The 20,117-nt window shown below is 39.3% G+C and overlaps 1 protein-coding gene and 1 pseudogene across 1 annotated transcript in view; both read right to left on the minus strand.

Moving 5' to 3' along the window:
- Positions 1-20,117, minus strand: part of MGA (MAX dimerization protein MGA) — a 167,517-nt gene that overhangs the window by 114,395 nt on the left and 33,005 nt on the right. The window lies entirely within an intron of this gene.
- LOC107179587 lies at positions 19,570-20,043 on the minus strand (annotated as a pseudogene).

The raw sequence follows: 20,117 nt of genomic DNA on the forward strand, positions 1-20,117 counted from the left end.
AGTACATAATTAAAAGCCAAATGATTATATTTAGAGGCATATGTGAGAGGGATAAGAATAAAATGAGTTAGAGGCAATGATGATTGTGTCAATGTTGGACATGCTGAATTTAAGGCAGCTTAGGACCATCTTAGGTCACAACTTAATTAGAAGACCACAGGAGCACGTGAGTGGCTCAGTCTGTTATGCGCCCAACTTCAGCTCAGGTCATGATCTCCTGGCTCATGATTTCCAGCCCCACATCCGACTCTGTACTGACAGCTCAGAGCCTGAAGCCTGTTTTGAATTCTGTATCTCCCTCTCTCTGCTCCTCCCCTGCTTGCACTTCATCTTTCTCTCAAAAATAAACAAACATTTCTAAAAATTAATTAGGAGACCACAGATATCTACAGAGTCCAAGAAGGAGCTCTGGCGAGGGATATGAACATCCCAAACTGGAATGCAAAATTTGGGGTACGTGTGTACTTCTCTGGGGAGAAAGATCTATCTTTAATCTAATTCTTTTTAATTTTTTTAATGTTTATTTATTTTAGAGAGAGAGAGAGAGACCGAGTATAAGTCAGGAGGGGCAGAGAGAGAGGGAGACACAGAATCTGAAACAGGCTCCAAACTCTGAGCTGTCAGCACAGAGCCTGACGTGGGGCTTGACTGGGGAACAGAGAGATCAAGACCTGAGCTGAAGTTGGATGCTTAACTGAATGAGCCACCCAGAAGCCCCTCTTTAATCCAATTCTTAAAGAGATATGTAATCCCCCAAGTATTTAGGAACCACTGATCTGAGTGGAAATGTCTAATAGGTATTTGATAGTAAAGGTGTGAACTTTAGTTACATGCAAAGTTTTAGGGAGTAAGTGAAGCCAGGGATTTGGAAAAGTTCATCCAAAATGTATATAGTGAAAAAAGCTCAAAGGGTTAAGGTCAGATTCCTGGGAAAATAAACATTTAGAGGATAAGCAGTAAAAGCAGAATCAAAGAGGGGGCACCTGGGTGGCTTAATCGGTTACCCATCTGACTTTGGCTCAGGTCATGATCTCAAGGTTTGTGAGTTCGAGCCCCGCATCATCCGCTCTGTGCTGACAGCTCAAGACATGGAGCCTGCTTTGGACTCTCACTCTCTCTCTCTCTCTCTCTCTCTCTCTCTCTCTCTATCCCTCCCCTGCTCGCTCACTCTCTCTCTCAAAAATAAACATTTTCTTTTAATGTTTATGTTTAATGTTTATTTTTGAGAGAGAGAGAGAGCAAGCAAGCGGGGCAGGGGCAGAGACAGAGGGAGACACAGAATCCGAAGCAGGCTCTAGGCTCTGAACTGTCAGCAAAGAGCCCGACACGGGGCTCAAACTCACAAACCCTGAGATCACGACCTGAGCTGAAGTCCAACACTTAACCAACTGAGCCACCCAGGCGCTCCCAACATTAACAAAAAAAAATTTTTTTTTAAGTAGAATCAAGGGAGGAGGAAGAGAAGATGTTACAGAAATAAGAAAAAAATAGGTGAGAGTAGCCTCACAGAAGCTAAGGAGGAAAGAATGTCTCAAAGAATAAGAATGTGTTCAAGGGAACTACACATAGTTTCGTGGATTAAAATAAAAAGTAGTGGGGGCCTGGGTCGCTCAATCAGTTGAGTGTCTGACTCTTGATTTGGGCTCAAGTCATGATCCCAGGTTCATGCCAATGAACCCTCCATTGGAGACTGCTTACGATTTTTCTCTTTCTCTCTCCTGCTCATGTTCTCTCTCAAATAAAAATAAATAAAACTAGAATAGTGCAGAGTGAGAAAGACAGGTTTGCAGTTATAGAATAACTGTTCCTTACTGTTATGGAATCAGTCACCAGAATAAAAGGTATGGCATACAATATATACTCAATGGTATTATAATAGAATTCTATGACTACAGTTGGTGCTCACTTGTGGTAAGCAGAGCATAATGTATAAACTTGTCCAATCACTAGGTTGTACACCTGAAACTAATGTAACATTGTGTATCAACTAAACTTCAGTAAAAAAATAAGTAAATAGGGGCGCCTGGGTGGCTAAGTCGGTTGAGCGTCCAACTTCAGCTCAGGTCACGATCTCGCGGTCCGTGAGTTTGAGCCCCGCGTCGGGCACTGGGCTGATGGCTCAGAGCCTGGAGCCTGCTTCTGATTCTGTGTCTCCCTCTCTCTCTGCCCCTCCCCCATTCATGCTCTGTCTCTCTCTGTCTCAAAAATAAATAAACGTTAAAAAAAAATTTAAAAAAAATAATAATAAGTAAGTAAAGAGGGGCGTCTGGGTGGCTCAGTCGGTTAAGTGTCCGGCTTCAGCTCAGGTCATGATCTCACAGTCTGTGAGTTCAAGCCCCGCATAGGGCTCTGTGCTGACAGCTCAGAGCCTGGAGCCTGCTGTGGATTCTGTGTCTCCCTCTCTCTCTGCCCCTCCCCTGCTCATGCTCTGTCTCTCTCTGTCTCAAAAATGAATAAAAAACATTTAAAAAAAAATAAGTAAATAAAAATAGCCCATGAACAAATTAGAGTATGCAAGAGGACATCCAGATTACCAGTAAGTAAATGGATATCAGGGTCTAGTGCTCTGGAGAGACACATATGAAGATATAGACTAGGAAATCATTGATGTATTTGGAAGAATTATATTAAATTAAATTGTTCAGAGAGCTCATCTGGAGGTGGCACTCTAATCAATCCATAAATGATCTTAGGGGAGGATGTCTTACAAAACTCCCAAAATTGTGAGAATTTTGTGTAATGTATGTATGGTAGCAATCTTCTAGAGCGAGTCCATTAAGATTTATAAGATTTTCAAAGGAGTGTATGACCTCCCCCCAAAAACGGTTAAGAACCACCAGAGCTGAAAGAGAAGAGGGGCTAGCAAAAAAGTAAATGTGGAGAACATCAACATATTTTTACCTGAAGCTCATCAAATGAGATAAACAAACCTAAAGAACTAAAGTGTACAGGAAGAGAGTCTGCACGGAACTCAGAAAATTAAAAAAATAAATTTGGTATTATATACACTATATACGTATTTCTCAAACTTTTTTGTGATTCAATGTGAAAAATACAACCCTAACCAATGTACACACACAGATTACTGAAGTAATTTTCCAGTAACCTGGAATGACACAATATGACACTAACTTGCTAAAATGTTCACCACCTAACAACAGGGGAGAAAAGATTGGTGTTTATAAAAGGTAGGTTATTTAAGGGTCCTGGCCTTTTGTTTCTGCTTGTTAGTTGTTTGGAAGTGTCTCTGATAATTAGACATTTATCTTTAAGTTAATGTTTTCAGTAATTATATATATGTAAAACTTTTTATATTTTTTTCCTCAAGAGCCAAAACTAATAGACCCCTGGCTTCCCTATTTCACTAGTTTTATTTACCCTTGATCTATACTAATTCTTACTACTGGAAAAAGAGGAGAAGTGATGGGAGGGTAGACAGATAAGGTTGAGCAGTAACAACAGAAGAAACACCAAGACTCCAAAGAGTAACGGTATTTCTCTGAGTAGGATTTCTGAAATGCACATTTTAAGGGATTAAAGCTTTAAAAAGAAGGATAACAGCAGACACACCAAAGCAGTTCCATGAAGCGGTTAAGAACAAAGATTCTGGACTTCCAGTGAATCCCAATTCTACCACTCCTGATTGTGTGACTTAAGCAAATTCCTTAATTTATTGGTGCCTCAGTTTTGCATCTTTTTGTTTTAATGTGTATTTTTGAGAGAGAGAGAGAAAGCACGAGCATGTGCAAGTGGGGGAGGGGCAGAGAGAGGGAGATACAGAATCCAAAGCAGACTGGAAGCTGTCTGCGCAAAGCCCGACGTGGGGTTTGAACCCACGAACCTTGTGATCATGACCTGAGCCAAAATCAGACACTCAACCAATTGAGCCACCAACGCAACTCTCATCTTTATTTTCTTTTAAAGATTGGAAGTAATCCTCTCAAAAATAAACATTTGAAAAAAAAACTACTTAGGCGTGCCTGGCTGGCTCAGTCAGTTAGGCATCCAACTTCAGCTGAGGTCATGATCTTGTTGTTCTTGAGTTCGAACCCCACATCAGGCTCTGTGCTGACAGCTCAGAGCCTGGAGCCTGCTTCGGATTCTGTCTCCTTCTCTTTCTGCCCCTCCCTCACTCACACTCTCTGTCTCTCTCTCTCAAAAAATAAATAAACATTAAAAAAAACTATTTAAGGATTTTAAGTAATTTCTATACCCAACGTGGGGCTCAAACCTACAACCCTGAGATCAAGAGTTGCATGTTCTTCTCACTGAGCCAGCCAGGTGCCCAGTTTTATCATATTTAAAATGGAAATAACACAACAGTTCCTACATCAAAGACCTATTAAGAGGATTAAATAAAGTGTAAATCAATTTTTTTTAATTTTTTTTAACGTTTATTTTATTTTTGAGACAGAGAGAGACAGAGCATGAGCAGGGGAGGGTCAGAGAGAGGGAGACACAGAATCCGAAACAGGCTCCAGGCTCTGAGCTGTCAGCACTGAGCCCGACGTGGGGCTCGAACTCACAGACCGCGAGATCATGACCTGAGCTGAAGTTGGCCGCTTAACCGACTGAGCCACCCAGGCGCCCCAAGTGTAAATCAATTTAAAGCAGAGAGTAAGGTACATGTGCCACACAGAACATTCATTCTATAACTTAGCCATTGTTGTTTTTAAGTTTATTTATTTTTTAGTAATTTCTATACCCAACACAAGGCAACCAAAATCAAGAGTTGCATAATCTACTGACGAAGCCAGCTAGATGCCCCCAATAACTGTTAGCCATTGTTTAATTTTTGTTTGTTTTTTTTTTTAAGAGAGAGAATCTTAAGCAGGCTGCACCCTCAGCACGGACCCCACGTGGGCTCAATCCCACAATCCTGGGATCATGACCTAAGCCAAATTCAAGAATCAGTCACTTAACTGTGCCACCCAGGTACTCCATCCATTGTTTAATTCTTTAAAAAAAAATTTTTTTTAATGTTTATTTTAGAGAGAGACAGAGCACAAGTGGGGGGGGGGGGGGGGTCAGAGAGAATCTGAAGCAGGCTCCAAGCTCCGAGCTGTCAGCACAGAACCCAATGAGGGGCTCGAACCCACAGACCACAAGATCATGACCTGAGCTGAATGAAATCAGACATTTAACTGACTGAGCCACCCAAGTGCCCTTGTTTAATTCTTAACAAATTAACTTATAACTTTAAAAATATTAGTCACGTATTGTATTTTTAAAGCAACTACATAAAATAAACTTTTAAAAAGATCAGTCTAAGGGGCACCTGGATGGCTCAGTGGGGTGAGTCTCAGGTGGTGATCTCATGGTTTGTGAGTTCAAGCCCCACATCAGTCTCACTGCTATCAGCCTGTCAGCACAGAGCAGGCTTAAGATTCTCTGTCCCCTCCCCTGCCCCCTCCCCATTGTACTCTCACAAAAATAAATACAAAAAAAAAAAAAAAAGGATTAGTCTCAAGAAAGATTTTGCACTAGAAAACTTAGCACAACAGATTGAAAAGTCAAGATTCGTCAAAAATCACCACTCTAGGGGTGCCTGGGTGGCTCAGTTGGTTGAGCATCAGACTTTGGCTAAGGTCATGATCTCACAGTTCGTGACTTCCAGCCCCACATCAGACTCGCTGCTGTCAGCACAGAGCCTGCTTCGTATCCTCTGTCCCCTTCTCTCTGCCCCTTCCCACTTGTAGTCTCTCAAAAATAAACAAACATTTTTAAAAAAAAGAAAAAAGAAAAGAAAGTTAAGAGTCTTCAAAACTCACTACTCCAGGGCAGCCTGGGTGGCTCAGTAGGTTAAGCGTCCAACTCTTGATTTCTGCTCAGGTCATGATCTCACAGTTCTTGAGTTTGAGCCCCCCATCAGGCTCTGTACTGACAGTGTGCAGCCTGCTTGGGATTCTCTCTCCCCCACCCCTGCTTATTCTATCAAAAAATAAGTTTTTAAAAAAATCACCACTCTAAGTTGATGTACAGAGCAACAACTATGTCTTTTACTTGCATCATATGATGTACATATATTTAAATATTTTTCTACAATAACCAAGACAATTATATATAACAATTTATAAAAATTGTCACAGAACCCTAAATTTAAGTCTTTTAAATTCATCCTGAAAATTAAAGTTGTTTTCTCCATTCTCCACTTAAACTTAAAATGTCTTGGGGTTCCTGGGTAGCTCACTTGGTTGAGCATCTGACTCTTGATTTGGGCTCAGGTCATGATCCCAGGGTCATGGGATCAAGCCCAGCATCAGGCTCGCTCTCGCTCTCGCTCTCTCTCTGTCTCCCCCTCCTCCACTTATACACACTCTCTAAATAGATAGCTGGAAAGATGCCAGCCAGGCAGAGGACATCGAACGTCACTGTCCTCTTCCCCTTCGAACTTTTCCCAAAGCCCCTCAATAAAATGGTTTGATCTCTCCCCCCCAAAAAAGTCTTTTAATATATAGATTGCTAACAGACACATGAAAAGATGCTCAATATCACTCATCATCAGGGAAATGCAAATTCAAATTACAGTGAGATATCACCTCATACCTGTCAGAATGGCTAAAATCAAAAAACACAAGAAACAACAAGTGTTGAAGACAATGTGGGGAAAAAGGAACTATTGCACTATTGGTGGGAATGCAAATTGGTGTGGCCATTGTGGAAAATAATATGGAGTTTCCTCAAAAAATTAAAAAGAGAACTACCCTATGATCCAGTAATCTCACTAATGGGTGTATTTACCCAAAGAATATACAAACACTAATTCATATGAATACAGGCACCCTTATGTTTATTGCGGCATTATTTACAATGGGCAAACTATGGAAGGAGCCCAAGCATCTATCAAGGGAGGAGTGGATAAAAATGTGGTATGTATAGTAATGGAATATTATTCAGCCATAAAAAAGAATTAAACTTTGGCATTGGCAACAACATGAACAGAGATAGAGAGTGTAATGCTGAGCAAAAGAAGTCAGAGAAAGACAAATGCCCCATGAACACACTCATATGTGAAATTTAAGAAACACAGCAAACAAGCAAAGGGCAAAAAAAAAAAAGAGACACAAACTAAGAAAGAGACTCTTAACTATAGAGAACAAATGGATGGTTAAACAGAGGGGAGGTGGATGGGGGTATGGGGAAATAGGAAATGGGATTACAGAGTACAATTATCATGATGAAAAAAAATTAACAATAGACAGGCACAATTGGGGGGGAAAAAGGTTTTATTCACAAAGGTTTAAAGCCATTAACAATAAACTATCCAGAAAACATCCTGTATATAAAATTCTTCAGAAATAGTTATTTACAAAGTAATTCCAACTGGTGAAAAACCAGGACCCTGTAATAATTCAGTTGCTAAACTTCCATGAATTAGATATAATCTTAAAGTTCTATCAGCAATAAATATTCTTTAAAAAAAAAAAGATTTTATTAAGTTAACTCTATGCCCAATTTAGGGTGTGAACTTACAACCCCAAGACCAAGAGTCATATGCTCCACCAATCAAACCAGCAGGGCGCCTCATCTTTCAGCAATAAATATTCTTTATGAATAAAGAGCACTAAATAAATAAAAACATAAAATACTAAAAATTTAGATAAGGGGCACCTGGGTGGCTCAGTCAGTTGAGGGTCCGATTCAGCTCAGAGCATGATTTTGTGGTTGATGAGTTCGAGCCTCACATTGGGCTCTGTGCTGACAGCTCAGAGCCTGGAACCTGCTTCAGATTCTGTGTCTCCCTCTCTATCCCCCTCCCCAGCTCATGCTCTCTCTCTGTCTCAAAAATAAACATTAAAAATTTGTTTTTTAATTTAGATAAAATATCTTTTAAGAAAATCAAGAAAATAGGAAATCCATATAATTGCTAAGTTTACTACCAAAAATATCAATAAAATAATCAAAAATCACTTTCATTTATACAGCTAACTTCATCAAAACATAAACTCACATTTGTACCGATTCTTATCTTTCCAAGGCGTTGATTAATCTAATGCACCTCTAACAGTGAAGCTAGTAATAGTCTATCAAAAATACATTTTTAAAAATTAACAATAAAGAATGAACAACTAGGGCACTTGGGTGGCTCAGTAGGTTAAGCACCTGGCTTTGGCTCAGGTCATGATCTTGCAGTTCCTGAGTTTGAGCCCTGCATCACGTTCTGTGCTGACAGCTCAGAGTCTGGAGCCTATGTCTCCCTTTCTCTCTGTGCCCCTCCCCCGATCGTGCTCTGTCTCTGTCTCTCAAAAATGAATAAACATTAAAAGAATTTTTTAAAAAGGGTGCCTGGGTGGTTCAGTGGGTTGAGTGTCCAACTTCAGCTCAGGTCATGATCTCATGGTTTGGGAGTTTGAGCCCTGCATCAGGCTCTGTGCTGACAGTTCGGTGCCTGGAGCCTGCTTCCAATCCTGTGTCTCCCTCTCTCTCTCTGCCCCTCCCCAACTCATGCTCAAGCGCGCATGCGCGCTCTCTCTCTCTCAAAAATAAACACATTTAAAAAATTTTTTTTGAAAAGAATGAACAGGGGCGCCTGGGTGGCTCAGTCGGTTGAGCGCCGACTTCGGCTCAGGTCACGATCTCGCGGTCCGTGAGTTCGAGCCCTGCATCGGGCCCCTGTGCTGACAGCTCAGAGCCCGGAGCCTGTTTCAGATTCTGTGTCTCCCTCTCTCTGACCCTCCCACATTCATGTTCTGTCTCTCTCTGTCTCAAAAATAAATAAACGTTTAAAAAAAAAATTTTTTTTTAAAAGAATGAACAATCACTACCACACACTTGCACACAATAAGAGGGAACAAAGTATTATTTGGTTTTCACCCAATCCTCATAAAGGATTTTGTACGATACCTATAATAAGAGTATACCTAGTTTTCCTAAATCATCCCTGGGGATAAACTCCATCTACTTACAATTTCATACCACTCTATTGAAGTTTCTACAACCTCATAATTTGTTAAGAATTGTAGAAACTGTAAGTTACAAATATAAAGACTTACTCATTTTCTATCTTGTGCAAAATCAGTCAAAATTAAAATTACAAATAAAACTAAGATAAGTACATCCCATTTTTTAAATTTATTCTACATTTACTAGTAAGTCAAAAATCTTAAAACATTTTTCTTATGGGGAAAGAAAATTCCTATTTGTATAATATTTTCACATAAAAAAGCCTATGATTAGAAACTCAGAAATCTAAGAGGTGAAGAGAACAAAAAACACAAAATTGTGGGGCACCCGGGGTGGCTCAGTCAGTAAAGAAGCCAACTTTGGTTCAAGTCATAATCTCGTGGTTCATGAGTTCCAGCCCCACATCGGGCTCGCTGCTGTCAGTGAGGAGCCTGCTTTGGATCCTCTGTCTCCCTCTCTCTCTGCCCCTCCTTGACTTGCTATCTCTCTTCCCCGCTCTAAAAAATTAATAAACATTAAAAAAAACAACACAGAGGCACCTGGGTGGCACAGGGTTAAGTATATGACTTTGGCTCAGGTCATGATCTCCCAGTTTGTGGGTTTGAACCCCGTATTGGGCTCCCTGCTGACAACTCAGAGCCTGGAACCTGCTTTGGATTCTGTGTCTCCCTGTCTCTGCCCCTGTCCAGCTTGCACGCTCTCTCTCTCTCAAAACTAAACATTAAAAAAATAATAAAATAAAATTAAAAATTAAAATTTAAGAACACAAAATTGTACAAGTCTTTTCTTAAATAAGTAAAAACTAAACTACATAAACTCTTATTAATCTCTTTGTCTTTTCTTTTTTCTCTTCTAAGGAGATATCAATCCTGACATAAACCAGTTGAAATGGTATGATTTAAAGATTGTCAATAAGATAAGAATGCTTTATTTCTCTCAGAGACCTAACTCCATCAGCATGATTTTCCTCCCATTAAACTTATTCTTTTGGGTTAAGGGAGAAGTTGGCAAACTGTTACAGCCCACAGGCCAACAAGAACCTGTTTTTGTTCAGTCTATGAGCTAAGAATGTTCTTACATTTTTAAATGGTTGTAAAGAAATCAAAAGAATGTTTCATAATGTGACTTATAATTCAATTTTTTTTACTTAAAAAAATTTTTAATGTTTATTTATTTTTGAGAGATACAGTCCAGCAGGGGAGGGGCAGAGAGAGAGAGACACAGAATCGGAAGCAGGCTCCAGGTTCTGAGCTGTCAGCACAGAGCCCGATGTGGGGTTTGAACTCACGAACTGTGAGATCATGACCTTAGCAGAAATCAGACACTTAACTAACTGACCCACCTAGGTGCCCCATAATTCAATTTTAAGTGTCCATAAATAAAGTTTTATTAAAACATTGCCACATTTATTTATTTACATATTGTCTTTGCTGCTTTTACAAGGGCAAACTTCTGTATTTACAAAACCATATATGGCATTCAAATGGTTTTGTGCTGCTGCTCAGAACACTACTAGAAATAACAGTGATGAAGTTATAACTTGAAAGCTTCCCAAGCACTATACTTACTGCCATACATTTTTTTTTAATGTTTATTTATTTTTGACAGAGAGAGACACACACACACACAGCATGAGCGGTGGAGGGGCAGAGAGAAAGAGAGACAGAGAATCTGAAGCTGGCTCCAGGCTCTGAGCTGTCAGCAGAGAGCCCAACGCGGGGCTCAAACTCACAGACCCCGAGATCATGACCTGAGCTGAAGTCAGACGCTCAACCGACTGAGGCACCCAGGCGCCCCCATACATTTTTTTTTAATGTTTATTTACAGACAGAGCTTGCTCAAGAGAGAGAGCACATGCTCATGCGCATGAGCAGGGGGGAGGAAAAGAGAAAGAGGGAGAAAGAGAAATCCCAAACAGGCTCCACACTGTCAGCACAGAGCTCAACACTGGGCTTGAACCCATTAACCATGAGATATTACCCAGGCAGAAATCATGAGTAGGACGCTCAACCAACTGAGCCACCCAGGCGCCCCCATTTTTTCATTACTAGAGCATACCCTTCATGTCAAAACAAGATAAAAAGTGAGCCTCAAATATCATAATACAATGAAGTACAGATAATTTTATTATCAAATTAGATAGCAAAGGATTATGTTTATCATGCAATGCCACCACAGCTGTGCTGAGAATATAATCTATCTACATCAACATTACCAGACTAAGCACTCAGCACAATATTTCCAACTCACAGGAAAACACAGTCAGAAAAATTAGAAAATTTAAATAGTAGATCTCATCACAGCTGAATTTCTTCACAAAAATAAAAATGAAGATGCAATCAAAGTAAACTTCTGAGTGGCTCATTTGTTAGCCAAACAAGGAAAGCATCTTATATCAACAGTGAGTTAATTAAATCATGTTTGTAGCAGCCAAAGAAATGCATCTATAAAAATAAATTTATTTAAGATTACAAGCCTTTTGGCAAGAATAATAGCTCTAAGAGTTGAAGACAGTGATAGCTGTGTCAGTAAAAAAAATATATATATACTCTAGGGGCGCCTGGGTGGCTCAGTCGGTTAGGCGTCCAACTGTGGCCCAGGTCATGATCTCATGGTTCATGGGTTTGAGCCCCACATCGGGCTCTGTATTGACAGCTCGGAGCCTGGAGCCTGCTTCGGATTCTGTGTCTCCTTCTCTCTCTGCCCCTCCCCAGCTCGCGCTTGCTCGCTCTCTGTCAAAAATAAATTAAAACATAAAAAAAAAAAGATTAAAAAAAAATTCTATAGATTAAGAAACAGGGCACCTGGCTGGCTCAGTCAGTAAAGCATCCAACTCTTGATCTTAGGATTGTGAGTTCAAGCCCCACACTGGGTGTAGAGATTGATTATTTATTTATAGTAATTTATAAATAAATAAATAAGTAATCACACTATCTCAAGGCAAATGATTTTGAGTGTTACCTTGGTTCTTGATGAATCAACAGAAGTTACCAATACTTCTCAGTTATTATCATTTATTTGAGATGTTAATACAGTAATTAATTGAAGTAATTAAGTAATTACAATTAGCTTGTATAAAAAATCTGCATGGAACAATAGGCAAGAATATTTTCAAAGATTCTGGGACAACACTAATTCAGTACAACCTGAAGTAGAATCAGCTAAGATGAATTACAACTGATGGTGGTAAAAATACATGTGGGCAGAGAAAAGTCTTAACTGGACAAATTTACAAAGCTCATGAAAATTTAGGGCATTTAAAGCCTACAGTTATTCACTGCAATATTCACCAGAAAACAGTCTGCAGAAAACACCTATCACGTGTTACTCAACCAGTAGTATCAATAGTTAACGCTGGTGAGGAAAACAGTTAACTTTGTTCTCATGGACTTAACTGTCCTTTATTCCATGAATTTTTGTCAGAAATAGAAGATGAATATCCCAATTGCCTTACCATTAAGAAGTTGGCAGGCTTAGCAGTGGTAAAGCTTTACTGCAATTTTTTCTAGCTGAAATTTTTCTGAATGAGAAGAACTACCCTTAATTACTATTACTGAACACCAAAACAGCTTTAAATATTAACTTTTCGGGGCGCCTGGGTGGCTCAGTCGGTTAAGCGTCTGACTTCGGCTCGGGTCACGATCTCGCAGTATGTGAGTTCGAGCCCCGCGTCGGGCTCTGTGCTGACGGCTCAGAGCCTGGAGCCTGTTTCAGATTCTGTGTCTCCCTCTCTCTCTGACCCTCCTCCGTTCATGCTCTCTCTGTCTCAAAAATAAATAAACGTTGGGCGCCTGGGTGGCTCAGTCGGTTGAGCGTCCGACTTCAGCTCAGGTCACGATCTCATGGTTCGTGAGTTCGAGCCCCGCGTCAGGCTCTGGGCTGATGGCTCAGAGCCTGGAGCCTGCTTCCGATTCTGTGTCTCCCTCTCTCTCTGCCCCTCCCCCATTCATGCTCTGTCTCTCTCTGTCTCAAAAATAAATAAACATTAAAAAAATTTAAAAAAATAAATAAATAAACGTTAAAAAAAATTAAAAAAAAATTAACTTTTCCTGGGGCACTTGGGTGGCTCAGTCGGTTAAGCATCGAACTTTGGCTCAGGTCATGATCTCATGATTCATGAGTTTGAACCCTGCATCAGGGTCTATGCTGACAGCTCAGAGCCTGGAGCCCGTTTTGAATTCTGTGTCTCCCTCTCTCTACCCCTCCCCTGCTCATGCTGTCTCTCTCTCCTTCAAAAATAAATACACATTACAAAAAATTAAAAATGCAGCTCTTCTCAAAGTCATTTAAAAAAATTAACTTTTCCTACAGACTTGATAATGTTTCTCAATAAATTCAACCTAATATCAAAAGTGATTACCTGCAAAACTTATACCGCAACAAAGTCCTTTCAATGAAAATTAACATGATTTGAATCACAAGTAATGTCAAACTATATACATATACCATGCTGTCAAGTTAAAATAATATGCAAGATGTCCATTCCCATGCCACACATCTGTTAGAATGATTATCATCACAAAGACAAGAGATAACAAATGCCACCAAAAACGTGGAGAAAAAGGAACCCTCATGCACTACCAGCGGGACTACAAATTGACACAGCTACTATGGATAACAGTATGGAGGTTCCTTAAACTGAAAACAGAACTACCATATGATTCTTTAATTCCATTTCCATATACATATACATTTCTAGGTATGCATCTGCACCCCATGTTCACTGCAGCATTATTTATAATATACATGATAGGGAACCACCCAAGTGTTCATCAACAGATGAATGGATAAAGAAAATGTGATACATACTTGGGTGTGTGTGTGTAGACTATATACTTGTGTGTATGAATACTATTCAGCCATTAAAAAAAAGAAATCCTGCTATTTGCAATAACATGGATAAACTTCAGCACATTACTTTAATCAGATAGACAAATACCATATGATAATACTTATATATACTTGTTAGTAGCTGTCTTTTTGATTATGGCCATGTTAGTGTGAGTGAAGTGGTATCTTATTAGGGTTTTGATTTGCACTTCCCTAATCATTGATGACTTTGAGCATATTTCCATTTGCTTTTATTGACCATTTGTATATCTGCTTTGGTGAAATGTCTATTCAAATCCTTTCCCGATTTTTGAATTGGCTTTTTTGGTTGTTGTTGAGCTGTAAGAATTCTTTATATATTCTGGATATTATATTCTTTATATAATTTATAAATTATATATTATAATTATATATCTATATAATTATATCTATTATATATATCTATATATATAATATATATATTATAATTTATTCTTTATATAATTTATTAATTTATTATATTCTTTATATATTTATTAATTCTTTATATATTCTGTACCACTATGAGATACATGATTTGCAGATATCTTCTCCCATTTTGTGGACTGTCTTTTCAGTACCTTAATAGGGTCCAAAACCGAAGGTCATGAAGATTTTCCCTGTTCTAAAAGTTTTATAATTTTAATGCTTATGCTTAGATTATATATGTTTTGAAGATTTTAAGTAATCTCTACACTCAGCATGGGGCTCAAACTCACAACCCCAAGATCAAGAGGCTCATGCTCCACCGACTGAGCCAGCCAGGTGCCCCTAGATCACTGTTCTGTTTTAAATTAATTTTTGTATATGGTATGAGGTAGGGGTCCAACTTCATTCCTCTGCATGTGTATAGCCAGGTGTCTCAGAACCACTTCATCTTCTGTGATCAAGTATTAATAAAGTATTTCTTCATATTTTGGGTAGAACATTTCTTTATACTTTATAAACTGGCCTAAGCTCTCATTCAAAATATTATCATATGAAGTAAATACAGAAGGTACTATTATTATTGGAATATTAGATTTGGAAGGTATACCATATAGATTTTCTTCAATCCCTCTTTTTTTTATAAATGTGGAAACAAAGACCTAGAAAAGTTCATTGATGTCCAACATTGTATAGCTATCAGTTAATGATAATGCTTTAACTCAAGGGCTCCAAACTTCTTCTGTAGAGGACCAGATAATAAATATTTTAGGCTTTGTGAAGCAAAAGGCAAAATAGGGTATTATGTACGTACTTATATAACAGGAGAAAAAACAAATTTCCACAAATTTTTTATTAATGAAATTCAAAATATAACCATATGTATATGTGTATATACACACACACATACGTATATATGTATACATATATATATGTATGTGTGTGTGTATATATATATATATATATACACACACATATACATATGGTTATATTTTGAATATATATACACACACATACATATATATGTTTGGTAATACATGAAAACATTATGATACATGAAACTCAATCACAAAGGACCTCACATTGTATGAACCTATACAGATACAAAGTAGAAAAGTAGTTGCCCAGGGCTGGGAACATTGGGGGAAATAGAAAGTAACTGCTAATGGGAATAAGGCTTCTTTTTGAGGTTATGACAATGTTCTAAAATTGACTGTGAGAATGGGTACACAACTGTGAATACACCTAAAAACCACTGGCTGTGTACTTTAAATTGGTTAACTTTTTGGTATGTGAATTGTATCAAAACTTTTTTAAATCACAGAAGTTTTATAAATAAATATTTAACAACAGAATACTAATGTCACAAAATTCAAATTCAAATGTCATACCATCTTAACTGCAAGAAATGAATTACAACACTTCTCTAGACTGAACTTTATTCATTTGTAAATTCTCATAGTGATTTTAAGGTTAGTGAGAACTTCAAGACAATTAAACAATGACCTCCAGGTTGCACCTACACTCCTTAGCTTCAGCATAAACAAGACCTCAATATTCTGGATTCATCTTTCTTTCTTGTATGCCCTATACTTTACCTGAACATTTTGCAGTTACAATTTCCACTACTATAGCATCTTCTCCCTGTCTTCATAGTCTATCAACATCATTCTCCCTAATCTCCTCCTACAGAAATCTTCTCATTCTTAGAAGTCTAGTGCTTTCATGGAGCCTATCTGGATGCCCTTGCTGACATAAACAATGGCCTTCTTCGAAATAATCTAGTTTTTGCCAGATTGATCAACAAAATCACAGCTCCCCCTTAAGGTAAAAGCTCCACCAACAGCCCCCTGCAAGTTAAGGAGCTGTATTGTGGCCTCTTATTTCCTGTTATCTCCTAATCTCCATATAAATTCCACACAACCCTGGCACACAGGCATGCACCTGACCCAAAAGGTTACCAATCCTGCAGAATGGCCATCAGCCTAGGAGGAAAGAGCTTGCTAAGAGCTTAGCCTAACAGATATGACAGACAGATTCTCTTAGAAGCAAATGCACTCTCTCTCTCTCTCTCTCAATTGAATGGGAAGCAGTAGGAGGGACTTGCATAGGTAGGAATCAAGAAGAGAATCTGAGCCATTTCCAGAGAAAAGGACCTAATAGAAAGCATACATGAGATGACACAAGGTAAGGAAAAGCATATACAAAGAAAAGGATGAAGTCAGGGGATGAATGAAACAGGAATGGTATAACCAGAGACCAAAAGAGACATTAAGAAAACCTAATAGAGGAGCGCCTGGCTGATTCAGATGGCAGAGCATGCAATTCCCGATCTCAGGGTCCTGAGTTCAAGCCCATGTTGCGTGGAGAGGGGACAGGGAAGAGAGGAGTGGAGAGGAAGGGGTAGAGGAGAGGGAGAGGGGAGGAGGGGGAGGGTAAGGGAGGAGAGTAGAGGAAAGGAAACTCTAATGCAGGGGAAAAATGACAAATTCACATGCTGAAAAGGCTATAAGAAAATATATTCTCTATAGCTTCAACGGATTCCTCCAGTTCCTTAACTACATATATTCCAGTCTGTCTGAGGTGTGGATCCAAACTGTTTATCCTGGATTAATTATGGCATTCCAGGCTCCCTTTTACCATGTGGATGTGCGAAATGAACATCCAGTTCTTAAAGAAATCCAAATATCTCTTTGTCACCTGTGATGGAAAGAAGCATAACATACACCAATAACCCGTCACTTTCTTGAAAACAACAACTAGGTTTATTCATCTAAGGAACTGCCAAAAGTACCTGCAACTGTGTCTTTAACAAAGCTCAGTAATGACTGCATTTGTTGTAGAAATACTAACTTAACAAAATCTCAGATATCCAGATTATTCTAAAACAGAAGCAATCTAGACCTAGAGGAAAAGTCAGACATAGAAGACTATTCCTCTGTACATAAAGGGGTCCAAAGCAGGAGAGATACTGATCCAAACCTACAAATACTAGTCACCCAGATACAGGCAAATCAGGGCATCACATTCCCCTAGCTATAACTAGATCAAAGATGGACACATGGCTCATCTTGTCAATGACAGTCAAGCATGGGACTTTTGAGTTATTGGATGAAGAGAAGTTCTTTCTACTACACCAGAACTGGAAAGACAACAACTAGAGCTATTTTAGTCACCTTACTGCTATATGAAACCTAAAGATCAAATCAACACATAGTGGAGAGCAGATCTGAATTCAGAAAAGGAAAGAGACTAGGTCCTGGTAACATCATCAACATCATCTAAACTACAAAAGCCATACCTGAAGTCAGTGCTTTCCCTAGACTTTTCAGTAACCTAAGACAAAGTATTCTCTTTTCAAGCCAATTTGGTTTGGGTTTTTGGTCACTTGCAACCAAGATTCATAATTCATAAAGAAACTCTCCTGGGGCACCTGGGTGGCTCAGTCGGTTGAGCATCTGACTTAGGCTCAGGTCATGATCTCACAGTTCGTGGGATCAAGCCCCTCATCAGGCTCTGTGCTCACAGCTCAGAACCTGAAGCCTGCTTCAGATTCTGTGTCTCCCTCCCTCTCTCTCTGCCCCTTCCCCACTCACACACGCGTGCTCTCCTCTCAAAAATAATAAACATTAAAAATTTTTTTAATTAAAAAACTCTCCAAAAATCCATATTCATTTCTCTTTAATTTTAATTTTTTTCAAAAATTCTAGCACATTTTAAAACAAAAAAGTAGGGGCACCTGGGTGGCTCAGTCAGTTAAGCATCTGACTTCAGTTCGGGTCATGATCTCACAGCTTGTGAGTTCAAGCCCCGTGTCAGGCTCTGTGCTGACAGCTGAAGCCTGCTTCAGATTCTGTGTCTCCCTCTCACTCTCTGCTCCTCCCCTGCTCACGCTGTCTCTGTCTCTCAAAAACATTAAAAAAAAAATTATTTTTAAATCAATCCGAGTCACAGCACCAAAAAATATATATATACTAAATTAAATTTTAAAATTAACCCATATCCCAACATCCTAAAACCAGTTATTCATTTCCATTTGCTTCCAGTTTACATACACAAGCCATTCAATTTTAAACTGACAATCACTCTATTCTAAAATGATCCTTGTCACGACATCCATCCCAGCATGGGCTTATAACCCTTCTACAAGCATCATGGGAATCCTTGGACACAACCAGCCCTTGACCACATTCTTCCTGGGAGCCTTTACCTAACGAGGGACTTCAACTCTGTTGAGGATATGAAATCTCTCACCCAGAATATGGCCTTTGTTACCCTTACCATTAACTTTATAAAAGCCTTTATCACCTCTATGCGATCAAGTCACATATTTTAAACCAGTTTCAGTATCAAAATAATTTGTGTCAAAGTTCAGACAAGTGAGCCCAATCAAAAACTTCCAACATGCAAAGGCAGTAATATCCCCACCGTGATCTACCTTTCTTGTCTAAATATCCTCAGCCCTGGTTCCTTCCATAATATCACTTGCCCAAATCTTTTCCATTATGCCCAAGAAAATAATCATTCTCTTGTTACCAAATCCCAGACTCCCTCAACCTTTTTGAACAATGTTCCTTCTACTTATTTACCTTCACTTAAACCTGGCTCTACCATCAAGATTTTCTCACAGCTCTCTCTTTACTGCAGTCCATACCCCCACAGAGCCAGCAGTGATTGGCACTCACTTGCCTCTCTACTGCAGCTTCCAGATCATGATCATCCTCCTTTATGGTCCCCATGTTCCCCTCCTTTATGGTCCCCCCATGGGACCCCATGTTCCAGATATATCCTCTCCTCATCACTAGTATCTTCTGATCCTTTAGTCATAACTCCTCATTGACTGAGGGGCTCAAACTCACAGAGAGATCATGACCTGAGCTGAAGTCAGATGTTTAACCAAATGAGCCACCCAGGCACCCCAGGTCACCACAACTTCATAATCATCAAGTCAAATTAACATTTTTCCTGTCTTTATTTTTCTTGTTTTTAAATTTGTTTTTAATGTTTATTTATTTTTAAGAGAGAGCGAGCGTGAGCGGGGTAGGGGCAGAGAAAGATGAAAATACGGAATCCGAAGCAGGTTCCAGGCTCTGTCAGCATAGAGCCCAACGCGGGTTTCAAACTCACACGCATGAGAGATCATGACCTGAGCCAAAGTCGGACGCTTAACCGACCGAGCCACACAGGCGCCCCTAATGTTTATTTATTTTTGAGAGAGAGACAGAGTGAGAGCAGGGGAGGGGGAGAGACAGAGGGAGACACAGAATCCAAAGCAGGTTCTAGGCTCTGGGCCTACGCGGGGCTCGGACTCACCAACCATGAGATCATAACCTGAGCCAAAGTCGGATGCTTAACTGACTGAGCCACCCAGGCGCCCTGAGGCACCAGATTCTTAAGAGTTCATAAAAACTTGAAGTTTTTTCAAAAGTTTTTTTCCCCATTGAGGCATTTTATTTGCACGTATGTATTACATCTTTAGAAAAAGAATCCCAGGATTTTCCCTCCTGTGTGTTTTTGTCTTGCTTCTTCATGGTCCATGATGCCAGCTGAGGGTGTCAGTACAATGAAACCAAACTGGCGGAATGGGAGAGTATTCTGCCATCTTCTAGATCCTTGAGTTGTAAGTCAAATCTGGGGCTGATCTCTCCACACTTGTTTAACCTGCCTGTGAGGTTCACAACAATTTTCCCAGCTCTGTGATCATCAATGATTTCAAGTTCATTAATGTAACCATGCTTCAGCATCACCATTAGAAACCAAATGACTTTGGAGCCTGACATAATAAGAACCTGGTGTTGGCCTCTCTTTTCAGCATTGTTAATTAACACTGTTAAAAGCATCTGCCAGGACATTCATGTGCATCATTATGGTGGCACAGAAAAATGGTGGAAAAAAGCTAAGCACAAATAAATCTGAGGCACCAAATCTTTTAAGACTTC

The sequence above is a fragment of the Panthera tigris genome, chromosome B3 (assembly GCF_018350195.1).
Source record: "Panthera tigris isolate Pti1 chromosome B3, P.tigris_Pti1_mat1.1, whole genome shotgun sequence".
Classification (NCBI taxonomy): Eukaryota; Metazoa; Chordata; class Mammalia; order Carnivora; family Felidae; genus Panthera; species Panthera tigris.